At 47.6% G+C, this 16,461-nt stretch overlaps 1 long non-coding RNA gene across 2 annotated transcripts in view; it reads right to left on the bottom strand.

Annotated features, from left to right (window-relative positions):
* Positions 1 to 16,461, bottom strand: part of LOC120901531 — a 139,123-nt gene that overhangs the window by 1,936 nt on the left and 120,726 nt on the right. For both annotated transcript variants that reach the window (XR_005739301.1, XR_005739300.1), the window contains one exon: positions 10,802 to 10,855. This is a non-coding gene — a long non-coding RNA (uncharacterized LOC120901531). The remainder of the gene's footprint in view (positions 1 to 10,801; positions 10,856 to 16,461) is intronic.

The raw sequence follows: 16,461 nt of genomic DNA, 5'->3' as shown, positions 1-16,461 counted from the left end.
CCCCCTTTGCTGTAATAAAAATGCATCTTTCCAACAAACAAACCCTCCAGCCGCCTCCTCTCCGCTAGCCACAAAAGCAATCGTCATCAAACCCTACCGCACACATACACACACACAAACATATTCCATATCCCGGCACACAATATACCAAATCGGCGCACACGGCACAGAGCACACACAATCCAAAGTAACCGCCACCTCGGAACCTTTCTTCCGCGCACAAACATACGAGAAGGGAGTAGGGGGTGGATGTGGGGGGGGGACGCTCGTTAGTGTGTATGAGCAATGTTGTTAGCTAAAGGAGAGAAATGGCCAATTAGCGAATGGATTTTCCTCCCAAGCCGCCCCCCCCCCCATCGACTTGCGCGCTTCTCAATACGAGCTGACGGAGTGTCGGGAAAACACGCACACATTCGCGCAAAAAAGGGACAGAGAGAGAGAAGGGAAGAGAAGGAGAGAGAGAGAGGGGAGGCATGACGGCGGCACACGACTTAGGGCGCACTTCAATTCCAACGCCGAGATTGGTTTTCGAAAAAAAGCTTTTTTTTATACATGCACAGGGGTGTTGTTGTTCGGTTTTGTTTTTGTCTTTGTTTTTGTTGGGGCCATGGAACACCGAGTCGAATTTTCTTTTCTTTTTTTCTTATCACACCACACACACACACACATACGCTGGTGCTGGAATTCGTTTTTCCTATCCCCAATTAAAGGGAATGTGTAAGCGTCTCGAGCGAGCATAGAGCACAGACGCACGCATGTACACACAAGGGAAGTAACAAAAACACACCAAACCAACAAGAGATTATCACACACACACACATACACACAGACAGCCACTTTCGTATAGATCGTTATCGGCAAGCAATTAATGGGATGAAGAGGGAAAGGCCCTCCCCGACCAAGCAAGAACAAAATAAATCATTCAGCACGCCGTGGCCGGCTGACTCACGCGGATCACTCTCTTTAATGAACACACACACACACACAAACACACTGTAAACACCAAACCACACAAGAGAGAGAAAACAATCCCCGTTTCAAAATGATGAAAATATTAATTTTCTAAATGGCCTACTTTAATCGCGCGTCACACCACAAAATCAAACACACTCGCCCCCTTCCCCCATACCAAGCTACGGAAGAGTGGTGGTGTCACCAACGAGGGGATAAGGCGGAAAACAAGAAAGTGCGAAAGAAATCAAACAAGAACAGTCGCCTACTGTATGCAAAAAAGCAGCGTCGTTCTTTTAATTATCATTTACACTCTCCACGCAAAGTGCAATCGCATTTCGCGTCTCCCACCCAATCAAACCCCCCCATCGAAAAAGGATGTGTAAAACATGGCCAATAAAAGTGAACGATTTTTTTTTTTTTTTTTTGGCGATGGGGAAATTAAGATGGATTAGGCTGTTTTTTTTTCTCTTTTACTTCAAAGGGGGGTTTATGGGGAGGAACACATGCGCCAGCTCGTCGCGGCGCGTACTAGAGACATTCATCATCATCAGTATCATCATCACCATCATTTTCTACACAACTTTCACACACACACTGGGCAGAGAGAAAGAGAGGGCTAAATGGTTCTATCGAAAAAGCAGAAGCAAATGAACAAATTCGATGTCAAACAGAAGCCTGCCGTCGTTGCCTCAAATACAACAAAACAACAACAGCAAAAAAAAACACACACACAAGACCGCACATAGCACCAGACAGATAGCAGACACACAAACACACACACACATAAACGTAGGAACATCGTAGCATCCCGTATCACAAAACAGCCGGCAACCAACAGCAGCAACAGCACCAGCAGCAGCAGTAATGAGTGAGGATTTTAATTAAATTAATTAAAGCATTTTGGTTTTTTCACTCGCGTCTTCTTCCTCTCGCTCTCTTTCTCTCTCTCTCTTTTCTTGCGCTTGTGTGCGCGCGCGTTTCCATCTCCGACGACGTTTCCCACCCTTCGTACCGGCTTTTCATCCCGTCACCCTTCGCTTCACCCTTCTCGCTTTCCCGCTGTGCCGTGTACCCCTTTCGCATAACAAATTGTGCAGCAGCACGTTTGCCATTTTTTGTGTCTGCTCGGTTTGGCTGCTGCTGCTGCTGCTCCCGCGGTCTGCTCTTCTTTTCTCCGCTATTTTCTCTGAGATTTGTCTTGGTTCGTTCTTGGTGTGTGCGTGTTTTTTTTGTGCCGTCTTTTGTGTGCCATTTTGATCTTGCGAGGAGGCATTGCGATCTGAGCGCGCGAGAAAAACGAGCGCGCGAACTCACAAAACTCCGACACACGGCGCGTCTTCGTGAAGGGACAGAGACTCGCCGCACATACACACGCACGCACGCACGCACACACTTTCAGGCGCACCACTCTCCCCGCACACACTCAAACACACACAGGAAACACACAGGGACGAAGAAGGACTCGCTTTCGATGTGTGTGCGAAAACGGAAAAGGGCAACGGAGAGCAGCAAAAAAGGGAGGCCATGGATTCGTTCTTTCTCTTTTGCACAGGCACAGCACACAGGCCAGGACGCTCCTCTCTCTCTCTTGCTCTCGCACACGCACAGAGTCACAACAGATATCGCAGCAGACCGTCGTGTGTTCGGTCGATTTGTTCGCACAACTCATCATCATCGTCCGCTTCAACCGTTAATCACTCTGCGTGGTTCTTCTGTTGATTCGCTTGTTGTTTTTTTTTTGTTTCATTCTTTCTTTGGGGTAGGAAATTTGAGCAAAGGCAATAAGCACAGGGTATCACACAACTAGGGAAGACATTTAAAAGCGACCGAAAGATGAACTTCTAATACGCTTTGGAGAACATTTTCAAAAGGGTAACACTAGCAACAGCACAGCCACAACACAGTAGTCACCAACAACATGAAAGGCGGAACATTAGATGTTCTATATTAGCCTTTGTTTTGCGCCGTACGAAACCGACACCAACACTCTCTATTTGTTTTGTTACAGTGCTTCCACACACAAAGCACAAGCAGGGATCATTGGTCTGAAAGCACGCCGCTCTGGCCCGTTATCCACAACCACCAGCGGAAGAATTTCTGTTTCGATTTCTGTCACCACACACAAGCACACCGGAATAAACGGCAGCAGAATTTGCCTCAAAAACTAACCGATACAGCACCACCGAACGCACACGGAAACACCTACCGGAGCTGAATGATGTTGGCGAAGCAGAAGAACACCAAAAACCTAAACCGACGGTTACTTTGGGCTACACACACGACAAACGTATGCGGTTGGATGTATTCGAAAGCGGACAAACGCGCGGCACTCCTCCCGTGGGCAGAAACGTCTTTGCACGACCGTGGCTGCGAGTGAACTGAGAGCCGGGTGAGCGTAAAACTCGTCTCGAACCGTCGGGCTCTCTCGTTCGCTCACCGTTTGGTACCGGCCGTTGCCAACGACAACCGCGGAGAGTGCGTGCGTGCAAGGTGGTGCAAGCGAGAAGCAACGAATGCCTCTCTCGCTCATTCACTTACACGACGGCAAACCGAATTCCATTCCCCATTGCTCTCCAGCGCGGTCTCTCTCTCTCGCTCTTCTTTCGTACGGCGTTTGCCCTTTCCACGGTGCGTCGCGTTGTGCTGTCGTTAATGCCGTCATTAGAAAGAAGAAAAAAAGGGGAAAACAAATAAAAACCGCGTGGAAATTTAAGATATCTTCGTTGCGCGCTCTCTCTCTCCCGTGTCGTTGCTTTTTCCCATTTGTTGGGGAGCGTTCCCTCCCTGCTTTGTCTTGATCTTGCTTGAACATAAACACTACGGCTACGCTGTCGCTGTTGCTATAGTTGCCATAGAAATGGCAGGAAAACAATCACCCCCACTACCACCACCACAAACCCAACCACCCCAGTGGGGTGGATGTCCTAACGGTGCACAAAAGTTCGCGCCTGGTAAGCGGAACATTCTTGGTCCGGCATTCGATCGAAATTCGAACTCCCCCCTCCACGGCCAAACCGGTCCAAGGTAGAAGGGTGGTAGGGTCCCGAAATGTCTACAAACACCCAATTACCACCAAAACGACGCACCACCCCCCACCACCCGGGGAAATTCCGTATTCCGTTCTCCCCAGTAAGAAGCTGCCCCTTCCCTGTAGACACACACACGCACGCACTCAGACCGCGCTTACTTCAAATTAATAAAACATTCTTCGACTCCTTTCCGAACCCGCTCCGGCATCCGCTGTTTCGCTCTAGCCTTCTCCCTTCGCACTAAAACTCACCCCTCCTGTGGGCACACACACACACACAAACACCCGTACACCCCATTAGAAGCCGGTCTGCGTCCTTGCATCCTAATTCTCCAACACCGACACCGTAATGAACGAACTTCGAACGATCCCTGGACCGCCACCCGAAAAGGACTTTTCCCTTGGCCACCCCCGGACTTTTCCACCATTTACGGTACTGGCTGGCCGGAAAATCACCTCCCCCCCCCACACACACCGGTCAACATTCCATCATTCAGCCCGTTCTCTCTCGCTCACTCTCTCTCTCTTTCCGATTTCCACCTCGTCTCTCCCACCGAGCAACCATCCATTTGCCAGTAAAAGGAAAACTGTGCAGCGGGAAAACGCGACTGGAAAGCGATTAGAGTTGCCGCTTTCCTTCTCTCTTCCTTCCCTTTCCCTCCTCTCCGCATCCTGAAAGAAAATCCTAGCGAGGGAAAATCGGAAGTGCAGACAGCGTGTCTTCCTCGTCCCTTTCGTGTTCGCCTGCTTTGCCTTTGCCCGTCCAAGTCCAGTCCAGTGCAGGTTCAGTCATTTACAAGTCCTCCCTCCCTAGTAGGGAATGAGCGGGTGGGAACGGTGTGTGTGTGTGTATGTGTGTGTATGTGTATGTGAGTGGAGCGACCTTTGACGGTCGAAGGATCGAAATCGAAACACCGATTGAAACAGGCGCAAATGCACAAGGCACAAGGAGCGCAGCGCAGCGGGCACACACACGCCCTGCGAATAGGCGAACGGTTGGTACACAGAAACGGACCCTCACTCACACACATGATGTAGGTGTCCTATCCACCGAGGAGAAGAAGCTCTCGAGATGGGAGTAATGATTGCAATATTTATGTTTGTACAGAATTTAATTGCAACCGTTCAACCCGGTGTTGCAGCCAACATGGGAACGGGTTTTCTCGATCGTTTCAAGCAATTCACTGTGTGCGTGTGTGTGCTATCTTTTCCTTCACGACCGCCTACTACTATTTTTCCCTTAAGCAATAGTAAAATTAAAGACGTTTATAGACAACTGAAAAGAAACACTAAATAGATATAATCCAGAAAAGAGCAAGATATTCTACACTCTTTATCCTTCTCTAAATAAAAAGCGACTTAATTGTAACACTTTGACGAAAATTGTAACACACTGTAACGCTTCGAGCGCGCATTTGACACCGTGAAAAAAGGACACGCGCTCTACCAGCTCCCTCCCACCCTCCTCCTTCCACCCACCCATCGAGTTCGTTCATTACGCGTTCGTAACACGAGCAGGAAACTTTTGCTTCATTTCAGTCCCACCTACCAATCCCAACCCCCTTCCCCGTCCCTCCCACCCATCCCAGGCAGCATCCCATTTCAATCAACAACATCCCATTAGCCGGGCCAGGGAAATTTCGGCTGCACCAAAGGATAAAAATGGCAACCACCCCTTTAGCCGGGCGGACGGCTCGATTGGGTCGGTGGTGGTGATGATGGTGGTGGAAGAAGGGAAGATGGTGAGTGTTTCTGCCATCCCCACAGCCTCATTCCCTCTCTGGCTCGAGAGGGAGGGGGTGGGGGTGGGAGGGAAAAAACGACGAGCCATACCATTAATTAGAAAATTTTAATTCAACCCTTCAATTTTTAATAAGCTTCTTGTTAAAATGACATAAATTTTTAATTAAAATTTAATTATCATTATTGTGCGGTGTGCGGGACGATGTCACGGCGTTGGGGGTGGTCGATGGGAAGGAGGGCGAGAGAGTGCGAATCTTTTAAGAGAGTGAGAGAGAGAGAAGCATGTGGAAACGTTCCTTAGGATGTGGAGCTGTTGCAGCTCCAACCGTTGGCGAAAGTTCGCGCAAGTGGGTTGGGAGGGGGACGAAAGGAGAGTGAGAATATGGCACGAAGAAGGAAAATCGGTGCCGGTGCTGCTGACGCTCAGTGTGTCGTTGGATGTTGGATTGCCTTTCTTTTTTTCTGTTTTTTGCTAGAGAAAAGAACGAAAAATCTAATCGCTTTCCTTTCGGGACGGTTTCACGCGAGGACACCGTTTAGATGGGGAAAACCCCATTTCCACACACTGGACAAAGGAGAATTCGTTAAATGTTTTTGAGTTTCCTGCTATGTGAAGCACGGTTTTCAGTAGAATTTATATGTTCGTGTGTGTGAGTTTGTAAAATAATCAATGTTAGTTACTGTTTTTTAATCAATTATTACTAAAATTGAGGTAAAAATACCTAAAAAGCTCATTACATATTTCGTATTCCCCTTAAATTAATTATTCGAAATTGATCATTTTCCAACAATATTCCAATTACTCGAATAATCAAACATCAAGCCCGCCCAACACCGCTCGAAACCTCGTCGCAGGCAAACACGTCGTTTCAAGGGCCACTAATCGCACGATTAGAACGCGCGGATAATGTAATTGAGAACGCGAGAAAGCTATCGAATGCTGATGATACTACCGAGCTAGCACACACACACACACACAAACACATCCACCCAGTAGGAGTTTGGGAAACGCCGGGAACGTTCCCTCCTTCCAAATGCAGCCAATTTTCTAGAAGATCTGCGCTCCACCGTATCCTCCGCTCAGCGGCTCCATTCGCGTCTTAGCGCTAATTGAATTGTGCCAAAGGGGACCCAAAGACACAAAAAAGCAATGGTAAGAGTTTACTGGGGGGAGGGGGAGGAGGACGCACATTTCGTCCTTGTTCTCGTCCTCGCTTGCTCGCTCTCCTTCGCTCCGGCACATCCTTTTCGTCGGTACGTCGGACGAACCTAACGAACGAACGAACGAACGAACGGCGCACGTTTTTGGCTGCAGGGGTTTTCCCGCTATCGTTGCTTTCCGTTTCACTCGCTCGCCCGCCGAGGGAAAACAGGGGCAAAACACAAGGGCGAGGGCAAGATTTGATTGAGGGACGGATGTTAATTAGAAAATAAGTAAACAAAGACGCGAAACCATTCCAGCTCCAGCAGAAAAGAAGGAGGCTTTGTGTCTGTGTGGGTAGCAGGGGGGTGTCCCTGCTTGATTGCCCTCGAGATGCGACAAACCGGTCGGCTGACGCTCCAGAGCACTAGACATGGTTTGTGTGGCTATGTGTGTGTGTCTGTGTGGATGTAGTGGTAACAAAGGCTTGAGTCATTTGATTCCGGCTCCGAACCGCAATTGATTGGGGAGCGACATAGGGGCAAGAGAGGAGGCAGAAGGAATGGCCAGGGGGATGATTGATGGAATTTTACTATAAAACGTGCAGAATTTCGGAGTGAGCGATGGAGTAGGCGACCCACCACCAACACCAACCGACGCAAAGAGACGTTTGGACGTTGGCGACGAACCCAAACTACAAACAGGACTGACTCACATTGCCGTTTTCGTGTACGAAAACCGAATTAGTAAGAAACAATTGATCTTAATTGAAATGAGTTCGGGTTGAACGAATTCGATAAATACCGGAAGATTGCTTGCTGCTGGGGGGAAGAAAAAGGGGCCCCAAAAAAAACACAAACGAAGAGGTGGTGGCGGTAAAACGGTTTTCTCACCCATCCACAATCTAATCATGCTGGAAGCTCTGGAGTCTCTGGACTGTTGGGGTGGATGGCTTCTTCAGTAGCCTCCCGACAAAAGCCATCGCCCGGGTGTCCAAAAAAAACGGGGACCGAACGAGAGAGCGATGCATCAAGGAGAAAGATCCATTTATCATATTGAGCGTGAGGTCCATTTGTATCGCAAACACGGGTACGGTACGGGAGGGAAAACAGGCGTGATTGGAAAGTGTCCATGTACCTACACCGGCAAAGCGAGGTGATGATGGAGTCGGGAGTCGGTTTCGATGGTTACAGTTTTTCGGTGTTTCGTTTTGCTAGTTTTGCCCGGGCCGGATTTTCTTTTTCAATTACCAGAATGGCGCTCGATTCGGGGAAAGAAGCTGGAAGTGAAATTAATTAACAATTTAGCATTTGGCGGTGACGAAACTGACGAAGCCGCTTGAAAGCTACTTTCAGCTTCGGGAAGCAATGTTTGATTCTAGGAAATGGGAAAAGAGTGACTCATGCTGATGGGTCTTTTACTAATAACTTCAACCCTATTTTATACAAAGAGCAGTACCAAAGAGTTGCTTTACCAGGTCCTGTATCTAAGCAGGCGAATACAACGCATCTATTACTCACTTATCAACTCTTTCGCTAATAAACTCCAACCCTTTGCGCTGTGTTTTTGCCGTTATTAAACTTCGTTTAAACGTCCCCAATGGAAGCAACAACAACGAAAAAAAGTAATTGTTTCAACAACGAAAACCATCTGCTCAGTTAATTGATATTATTAGCCCTTTTCTTCCTTTTCCCCGTTAGTCTTTGTCCACAGGCTAGGAGATTGTACGAGGGGGGAATGTATGCATATCGCGCGAACCAGACCAAACCCCACACCGGCGCCGGGTGGAAGAGAAGAGACAATTTTAATTTCCCTTCACTCTCACCACACTTTCTTGGAAGCATCTCCTTCCAAGCAGTAAGGATTCGTTTCCGCGGCAAAGTTTCCGTTTGCCGTAAAAATTCTTCATGCACCCGAACGCTTCCACCTCGCCCGAGGGAAGCCGGGAAAGGAATTCACCCATCTTCCATGGTAAGTAAGCAATTTACCGACACTCTGCTGTGAGGGAGAGAAACCTAACACGAAAAAAATACCGAAAAACGCGCAACTTTCTTCCCTAATCCGTTTAATGCTTTGAAGCCTTTTGAGAGTTTTAGCGTCTTTTTGTGTGCCCGTGCATGTGTGTGTGTGCGTTTTATTTTTTACTCATTACCCACGGATAAACCACCGCGCTACGCTGTGCCACATGGGTTGATTACTGGCAGTAGCTAGGAACAGCTTTGAGCTAGATAAGATTGGAAGGATTTGTACGCGTTGGGGTAGGTTAATATCACCGGGGCAGGGAAGAGCTAAATTGAACCAGCAGGGAGGAAATTAAAACGCAGAAGAAGAAGTGCAAGTGGAAAGGGAACAGTTGTGCTGCGGGTAGAAAGAGTTTGGTGACAATGTCACAACGCTCCTTCTGCTTGTGTTTATAACTTTTCATCAAAGACGCTATTTCAGCGCAAATCTACTTCTGCGTGTGCGTGGCCTAATGCTTCAGCTAATCGAGGAAATGTGTACGGGCTTTCCGCCAAGATTAAACTTATTTGGTAAAGGAAAGGTAGCTCTTATAATATTAAAAACATTTCAGGGTTATAATAAAGCATATAATTAGGAATAAAATAAGGTAAATCATCCTCTCTTCTTTCAGTATTTTTGTCATTATTTGCTGTTTATTCTACAGACTTTTCATTTCCCTTTGCACCATCAAAACAGGAAAGGAAAAACCAGTTAGAAGGTGCTCGATTTTTCCACCAAAGGAAACCTCCTCACACGCATCCGTCCCTTTCCATACGACTGCAGCACAACAGCAACGACAACAATTGCTTTAATTTAGTAAGATCCTCTCCAGCTTCAAACTCTTACATCGGCACATACGGTGCTTGGAACGATTAAAATTTCCCTCGCGGCTGGCATTGCCTCTACACACACACATGCATCCCGGAACCATCGCACTGTCTGCTCGCACACACATCACACAATCCTGACGAGCGGGAGAATATTTTTTGAAAAACTTAATTAATTTAAATTAAAATATAGAATCTTTCACTCAACGCTCGGCACACATCCATGGTGAAGCGCACACATTGAGTGAGGGTTTTTTTGCTGCTTCTTTTGTTTCGCTTTAATTATTGTCGTAATCTTACACACACATACAGCGGGGAAGCCGCTCGTTGCATGGAAGGCGAAAGGTAAAAGGAAAGGATTATGGCAAGCGCCCCCTCGTGTTTGCCGGAAGAGCGTGAGGACTTTTTCCAGATTGAAGCTAATCTTGCAGCCGACGGGGAAATTTCCCTCTCGAAGAAGGATTGAAGGGAAGAAAAGGGGGCAGATTTGAGTAGAGTTCTTATGCGTGCTTGGTTTTTTTGCCCCTTCAGCTGCAGGAAAAAAGGAAAATACACACATACACGTACGAAAACATTCTTTGAGGAGTTTCAACCCTTCCACCATATGGAGTTAATTGGCACTGAATTTGAACGGGTAGCAGGGAAGAGCACGGCAGTGCGTTAGTGTGCGGAGGGAAATTAAATCTTGCCTGCTTTCATTTTCCTTCTCTCCTTCACGGCCAACCTGGCTCGGTAGACGGAGCGCGCCCCGTTTGAGACGCTGCCAAGAAGTCGATCGTATGCAGTGGGCCTGCACACACACACACAATTACATGAGACTTGGGCCAATCTTGTGTCCCGCTTTTAGCTCTGTTTTTGGGAGACGATGTTTGGAGTCCTTTGATGTGGAAAAAGGATATCTTTGAAAATGGAACCGGGTAATGATTATTGCACCAAAGGGACGGAGAGGAGCAAGATTTTGTTTAATTACACCCAGCAAGAGGGAGGTAAAATAGGGCCTTAATTGGCAGTGCAGTGCAGTACTGCTGAATATTTCACTAGCTCTCCCCGAAAATGTAAGATCATCCATAATAAATGAATCCGTAGGATTGCAATACCGCTTCTTACCTTAGCTGCCCGACACGCACCCGCAGAGATGGCTGGCCGAATGATGCGGAATTTCTGCGGAAGAAACACAGACATTGGAATTAATTTTAAACATTTTAATTCAACTATAATTGAAGTTTTAATGATGCAGCCCCCAAACATCTCGCCCGTCACGGCAGGTCAGCAGGGCAGCTCCGAGGAAAATGGGCAAAAACATTCACACTCCCCTTTCGTTCGATGCGACTTTTGCTCCCTTTTATGCGCACGAACGCGAATCCGATCGTGATCGACAAACCGGCCGTGCTGTGCTGGGGGAAGTAAACAACATTGGCAACATTGCACACAACCCCGGGTACCCGGGCTTCCCGTTGCGCCCACCCCCATTGCTCTGTTGTAGCTCTCACGCCCCCGCGCACATGTAAATTGCATGGCATTTATTTATTAATTAAAAATCCAACTCTTCCAATTAAAACCGCTTCCCATCTCGCTTCCTTTTTATGCTGCGCGGGCCGCGCGTGTTTGCGCCGCTTTTCGCCCCCCGCCCGCATGTGAAGGTGTGTGTGTGCGCGTGTATGTGTTTTTCGGTTTTGTTGTGTCCCTTTCTTGCGCCCTTTTTTGAAAATAAAATCAAACACTTTGGTCGTAACAACACACACACACACACGCAAGCTCTCTACTCGGCAGTTCGGATGCACTCGAAACAGCATACCATACCATTAGACACCATCTTCTGTGGGGGAGAGCTTCACCAGCTGCTGCAACCGTGTGTGTGTGTGTATATGTAAGGAGCAGGAAACGAAACGCAAGCACACAACACAAACGACACAAGCAAATCAGTTTATGCTGAGTGTGTGTGTGTGAGGGAGGGTTGGGGAGACACTCCGCGTGGAGACGGCAGCAGCAGCAGCAATGTTCATTAATTTTTCAAGTCCTAATTAACTGCTGCTTTACACCGAGGCGAGGCAATCGCGCCTTGGCGTTTATCTTATTCGCAACCTCCTCTCCCCTCCCTGGGGTCGTAACCACCATCCTTACTTGCTCCTTACCGTGCAGCATGTCACGCTTGCAACTCACCGGGAGAAGAAACATCCCGGTCGAGTCGCATCTCAGCTGATGTCTGGGTAGGCTGGCTGGCGAGTCTGGCGAGATGTCAGATGTTCGCTCTTATCCCCCCTGCACGAGGTGTTCAATCTATGCGAGGTGGAGTTTATTATGCGTGGAATGTGTTCCTTCTCTTATTTCACTTATCTACACATTTACTTGAATAATTTAGGACAATAATAAGCTTCAGTAAAGTGTATAAAATATTGTTTTTTTTTAATGAAATAATAAAGCAGTTAAACAACATTGAGCAAGAGAAAACATTTGTAGTGACACCCCTTCTAAGCTCTGTTGTGCCACACTTCCAATCAGTGCCATGCGTTACTGCGGCGTGTGGTGCAGCTAATTAAATGCACGTTTGCGCTACTGTTTCGCCATATCAACACCGAACAAGACACCGTCCCTGCTGCGGTAGGGAAAGGTATCAACCCCGTGGACCTTCTTCTACCCACCAAAAAACTCCTTATCCCCCTGCCTCTTAACCGCACAGCTGGAAAATGATGATAACGATATGAGCGAGCGCCTTGGGGATTGGGCTTCCTTCATACATATTCCGACTAATAATCACAAACACGCCAGTTTCGGGACAAGCGGTCACTCTGCCGTCAAGAGGGGGAGAACGAATGAGAGAGAATGACACCCTCCAACAAAACTCCAACCCCAAGATGACTCTTTTTCCGTGACATCCACCCTCCCCCTTCAGCTCCCCTCCCGTTTGAAAATACACAACTTTGCAACTTTAATGAATCCAATTATTTTTCCGTTAATTATTTTCACGCCAACTTGTCAAACCCACGTTCCGACCGAAACGGTTTTCCCTGCCCACTGCTTGCCTCCGCTCCAGCACCACCCCACCCGTCCCGTTTGAGTGTGAGCGAGAAAGGCAAGCAAGGGTGTCCATTTTCCAACGCGCTCTCATCGAGGTGAGCGCCAAACGTTGGGTTGCGCAAACGTCCCGCAGCTTTCGTTGCGTCTCACCGGGCTGCTGTTTGCGCAAAACGGGACCATTTTCTTCCCGGGGCTGCCCCTGGCCCGAAGAAAATTCACGCAAAGTGAAAGGTACCAGTGGCGAGGGGCACGGACGGATGTTTTCTTCAGCATCCTTCCCTTTTGGCGAACGGTCGGTCGGTTGGTTGGTTGGGGCCCGCTGCATGCTGTCCATTTTGCTCCAGTTCGGAACGTAATTAAATGCGCTGCTGCTACTACTACTGTTACCATTGCCGCTGTTGTTATTCTTACAGGGTTTCCCACGATTTATTGGTCAGTTCCCATGATTTTTTGGTGCGTTCCCACGATTTTTTGGTTGTATCCCATAGATTTTTGGTTCGATCCTATAATTTATTGGTATTTTCCGATTGGATATCAATACAATTAGACCAAAAAATTCTGGGAAACGACCAAAAAATCGTGGGAACGCACCAAAAAAATATGGGAATCCACCAAAAATTGATGGGAACCAACCAATATATCGTGGGAAACCCTGTATTCGCTTACTGCGGTCCTTCATCTCCTGTCCCGTTCCCTCTGTTTCTACTTCGTTTGAGGGTGACCGGGGGTGGGTGGGTGTGGTGGGGATAAACTTCAACTCACTCATGGCTCGGTAAGGGGCGCCCAAGCGGGCCAACAGCAACGAACCAAACACTCGCGCGACACTCACGACCGGGGAATATTGTGGATTGCGAAGAAAAGTGCCGGAGTTTCCACCGGCATGAAGGAAACTTAACCTTCTCACACTCATTGTGCAGCCAGGATGCGCGTCACCAAATAAACGGATACAGTGAGAGAGAGAGAGAAAGAGAGACACTGGAGCGTACGTTTCAAGTTCCCGCGTGGCGTATAATTAAAGAAAAAATACTACGAAAATACACACTTACCATAATTTTATAACTAATTATCTGTCCTCCCGCACTGACAGGGCGCCGGAGGAGAAGGGTTTCGTGTTTACTGGCCGCGCTTCGGGTTTCCCGCGGCACGTACAATGAGCGCAACACGCCCGCCCGAGCCCGATTTGAAGGAAAAATGATCATTTTTCGCTCATTATTATGGTGCGAGCGCGAAAGAACGGAAAGTCGCTCCGGGCTAATTATGACACCCTCGCCGCGCAGGGAGGGAAATACGTGGGGGGGGAGGGAAAGGCTTTTCCACTTTTTCCCGGGGCCGGAAGAAAGCGGAAGAATCCTGATACGAGAAAGGGGGACGCACTTGTTTTGTTTAAGCGAAACCATTTAAACAACCATAAAATGATCGGAGTTTAATTGGTTCACTAGATTGATAAAATTAAACTCAATATAATTAGAGTTTTTGGGTGGCAGCAACACCACCCTTTGCCACCCACCCACCAACGGAAAAACCAAACATTTACTTGTAATGAATATTCAATTTCGTGCTGAAATAAAATCATAAAAGCGATACGATTCCCCGTTTCGTGTTGCGATGCGCACGATGGAGTCTCCCTGTCTGCCCCCTCCGCGACCAAACAAGAACTCGCCTGCTCCCCCTTTGCCCGCTTGCTCCCAAACTTGAGCGCGCAAAATGTAGAAACATTTTCCGACACCATTGTTTCGTACAAATGCAATTTCCAGCAGTTTTTCGGGGGTTCCTTCGAACCCCCCTGCTCTCCACGGTGGCCCCCTGAACACTTTTCCGAGCGAAATGGCACAGCGAGCCATTTTCCGCCAAGTTTAGAAAAGTCGGCCAACCAACCAACCAACACCCGTCGTCAAGCAGGGGTAGGGGGTGGTAGGTAATAATATCCGCGTGTCTGTCCAATCGCACTCGGCGAAACGGGGTGTGATGAAGAGGGAGTGGTGGTGACGATGAAAACGGGGTAAGCATGTTTCAGTTTTGTCCGTGATGCTTTTAATTAAAATTTTATCTCTTCCAATGTCTCGCAGCGAGCGGGCGAGTTTCGCTTTCCGTCATCGTCGTCGGAGCTGGGGCTGAGTGTGAGTCTGGGCGGACTGGCGGGTTGAGTGTGTCCTTTCGTCCGATCGCGCTGGCATGGTGTTGTATCGTGGTGGTAGTGGTGCACCCCGAAGTAACGCAAACGCTGTATTGAAGCTGTTGTTGGAGGAAATGGTGGAAACGCTCTTTGCTGCTTTCTTGCTGGAGCAGCCTCTGCAAGGCTGGAAGAGGCGATCGACCGGGAATGGGCGTTTGAGGATAGGGAAAAGTTTCTCCAACACCCTGAAGTTTTCCGTTAGCGTTTTGTCAGTCAATCCTGCCTTGCCATTTGAATCGATCCTCAGACTGACATCATTAAACTATACTTTAAAAAAATCACCCAATTCTGTTTGGCTTTATTCTGAACACTCAAGAAATATGTTTTTTTTTTTAATTATCCTCCACAGTCCACAATTGGAATGTTCTCTAATGTGATTTTAATAATCATCCTTCACTTCGCCATATGAGAACAAACGTACACCAAGGACGCCCAATGACGCTCTCCAGCAAAGAGAAACATCCCAACAAAATGCAGCCGAAAGCGCGTTCTCCAAAAGTTAAAGTGTATTTTAATTGAGCATCGCCGTTAGGGCCCACATTCGTGCGCGCAAACCAGTTTGCAGCCGTCCACAATGATCCTAATTTCGATTTAATTCTTCGTTTCCGCTCATTTAGAAACGATTATGCGTTCCATTAGAATCGTAGAACCGAAATCTCGAAACTGAACTCCCTTTAGAACCCCTTTCGATTCACCCCGAGCCCGTGTTTCATTATTGTTATTATTATTGAGAAATTTAATTAAGTTCGCCTCCACCGCCTCGACCACCGAAAGGGAGGAAGCCTTACAAATAATCAATAATCATCCCCGCCGCACCCACCGCAATCCGTTTCGTGTCAATTTAGTTTTGTGAAACATTGGAATTCATATCGCACGCGCGGGAAGGTGCTGCTGATGGTTGGGATGCATATTTAATAACCGAACAAACGCCTTCGACCGGTGCGGAGCTCAAATTTCACCGTAAATTGATTGATTTGATGAAAGCTTCAATAGGACAAAATGCTAACCCCGGGATGTAATCACCCAAAGTAGATCAAAGCGAGTGCTTGCTGGCCACAAATGTTCTGCCGTAATATGCAATATTGTCGATAGATTAGGCATCCAGGCCCTCTATTTGTAGTGTATAGAACGGTGTTGTCTAGCTTTCGCCTGGCTCGCTGCTAATTAGTTGTCTGTGGGTGGTAGTTCCAGGCTGTTCCACAATGATCTCGTCCATCTCGTTAGCGGCGGCTCCTTTTGTCTGATTTCAATCGATCGAGAGAAACATTCTTGCGCCAAAGAGCATACTACACACAATGACATTTCATAAATAAGTAGCGTTGTGTGTAAAGGATCCGTGTTTGAATCTATTTTCACTTTGGTACTGAAATTTGAGCTCTCGGAAATCTGTTTGATATGATTATTCCTAAACCGATAAAGGATATGTGTAAGCTTCAAACCTAACTCAAGCCTAATTGAAATATCGTTTCCATGTCAACCGATGTAATGTGCATCACACCACCATCACCACCAGCAACAGAAGAAGAAAGCCGCCCCAAAACTAGATAAATCACCGCTAATAGTGTGGAGCCAATTTGTA

Source organism: Anopheles arabiensis, chromosome 3 (genome assembly GCF_016920715.1).
Source record: "Anopheles arabiensis isolate DONGOLA chromosome 3, AaraD3, whole genome shotgun sequence".
NCBI lineage: Eukaryota > Metazoa > Arthropoda > Insecta > Diptera > Culicidae > Anopheles > Anopheles arabiensis.
This window is presented reverse-complemented; position numbering and strand designations above follow the sequence as displayed.